The following is a 2813-nucleotide window of genomic DNA, read 5'->3' as shown; positions in this document are numbered from 1 at the left end:
TCCAGATTTGTTATTTGTTTTCACATTCCTCAAGTTTGAATAATATTACAGGAAAGGGAAGGTAGAATCCAGGAACCAGGATTCTTGAGTGGTTTTTAGGTCATTTTTCTCTTCTGTAGATGACTTCACATCTCTGCATTGGTGCTGAGAAACTTCATTCATGATAGTAGGAGAGGTAGAAGTAATTAAAGTGTTTGGCATTTTGAGGTCATGAAATCTTAGTGCTGGAAGGATCATCATTGTCTCTCCAGCCACCTCATGTCATAGATGAGAAAGGCCCGGGAGAGGGGTTGACTGGATCACATGTCCAGTGAGTGGCCAAGCCAGGCCTGGAACCCCGGTTCTTGACCCCCTCTCTTTCATGCCTCAAAGCTGTTTCCTTGCACCAAGTACCTGAGGCAGGCATTGCACACTCCCCCAGTTTGTTCATGAGGGACCTTGTTGCTCAGAAAGGTAAAGTAACCCATCAGGTTCACACAATGAGTCATTAGGCCTTTTGACCCTTCCTTTACACAAAGGAAAGCATAAAGCCATCCTGGTGGAGATTTGAGCATTGTTTCTAATTAGACTTGAGGGTCTATCTGGATCCAGGCCTTCATCATTTCCTAATATTTACAGACACAGATCTTCTTGAAGGTATCTAAGTATCCAAGGTGCTAGTAACTGTTTTTTCCCCTGCTGTGTTTTTCATTAGCAAATCAATTATATAAAAAACATTAGAAGTCTATCTGGATCATGGGTCCGATGGGTTAAAGGTATAGAGAGCAGCCCTAGGGCTGCTTCTTTCATGTTTTGAATTGCTCAGAAAATAAAACAAAAGCCTAAATATTAACCTGAAGTATGAAGAGAAGGGTTATGCCAACATAGCAGCTTCTCCCAAGCTAGAAGGACCTTAAGCATATGCTGCTGGTGCTTTCAGCTGGTGAAGACCAGTCTGTCCAAGTGCCTAGAAGCCCAGCACCTCGCAAAACAGAGAGGCAGCCTAAAGTGGGAAATGCTAGATGGGAGAGGTGGCATGAGTCAACCAGAAGGTACTAAATCAGTGTGTTTTTGTGCCAGGAATTCGGGTCCCAGGGACATGCAAATAAAATGAAACTCCCCTTGCTCTCAAGGAGTTTATATTCTATTAGGGGAGACAACATGCATACATCTAAGTATACCAAGTAAATACAAGGTAGTTTGGTGGGGAACAGGCATTAGCAACTCAGGGTTGTGTTTTAGCTTAGTTTTGGAGGAAATTGGGGAATTCTTAGAGGCAGAGGTGAAGAGGGAGTGCATTCCTGGCATGGGGAACAGCCTGTGCGAGAAGGAGGAAGAGTAAGAACCAGTTTGGCTGGGTTGAAAAGTGCATGAAGGCTGTAACCAGGTCATAAAGGCCTTTAAATGCTGAACTGAGGGGCTTCCATTTCACTCTGGTGGTCATGAGGAACCATAATAGTTCATTGAGTGAGCAAGTAACTTGGCTAGAGCTGTGAAAACAGGAAAAATAAGTTTGCCCACTACATGTATGGAAGAGAATTAGAAAGGGAGGAGTCTCAATGCAGATAAATGAGAAGATGACTGGATAGTCTCAAACAGGTGATTAGGGCTTAAACCAGGGTGGTGATTTTGTGAGTGGAGGGGAGAGAACTGATGCAAGAGACATTGTAGAGCAAGATTTGACAACTTATTGGATATGTGCTGGGGGAGAGTATGGAGTCAAGGCTGACTCCTGGGTTGTGAGTCTGGATGATTAGGAGAATGAGGGTATTCTGAGTGGAAAGGGGAAAGTTTGGAAGAAGGGGTGAATTTGAGGGGAAAAAAAGTTCCATTTCAGACATGGAATGTTTAAGATAATAGCCAGCATTTTATACATCCTGTCCATCTGGGACAGCAGCTAAGGGAAGAGGCTAGGGCTGAATAGATTTGAGAGACAACCACTTAAGAGATGATAATTGAAGTCAAGAGAACTGATGAGGTCATCCAGAGAATTTAGAGAGCAGGCCTTGGAGCATACTTCTGGTGGGGGAGATGGGCTATATATAATGATCCAGCAAAGTAGAAAGAACTCAGACAGGCCAGAGTAGACAGTGTCACAAACACCCAAGAAGGAGAGAGACTAGGAGGAGAGGGGTTTGGGTAGTGTGAAATGCTTCTCAGGTCAAAAAAGGTTAGGATTAAGAAAAAGCTATCATCGAATTTTGTAATTAAGGTTTCATTGGTACCTTTGGAGAGATGAGTTTCAGTTGAGAGATGAGGTCAGAAGCCAGACTGCCAAAGATTGAAAGGGGAGATGAGATGGGTGTGGTAGCATCTAATCTTTGCTTCTGGGGAGACAAGCTCTGGATTTCTGAGCTGCACTTGGGCTAAAGCTGATTGGACGTTTGCACTCAATTTGGCACCAATATGGTGAACCTCCAGGAATGGGGACAGGGCCATCAGGCTACCTAAGGAGGGGACAAATGGCCCATGGAAGGAACGGCAGGTCAAAACTTCCATGCTGACCAGTAATGGGACGCAGCTTGTGGGTAGCTGCTGCATTTCTAGCCTGGATGAGATAGGAAGACCCATCTCAGAAGAGGGGGGGAAAAGAGGAAAAATAGTAAAGGTAAGCAGAGTTTTTAGGAGCTTCACTGTGAAAGAGAAGAAAGATATCAGGGGAAAAAAGATTAGTATTAATGATTGATAAAAATTAAAAGTTGTAATGTCAAATTGAAGAAACAATACATCTCAGCTGTTGAATAGTGATGAATCAACACCAATTATGGAAGCTTTAGGGAAGACAAAGCCCTATTTAGTTGCTTCCAGATAATATAAGAGGCACAGGAAATGAG

Source organism: Notamacropus eugenii, chromosome 2 (genome assembly GCF_028372415.1).
Source record: "Notamacropus eugenii isolate mMacEug1 chromosome 2, mMacEug1.pri_v2, whole genome shotgun sequence".
Classification (NCBI taxonomy): domain Eukaryota; kingdom Metazoa; phylum Chordata; class Mammalia; order Diprotodontia; family Macropodidae; genus Notamacropus; species Notamacropus eugenii.
The sequence above is the reverse complement of the archived record's forward strand: the minus strand, read 5'-3'. Positions refer to the sequence as shown.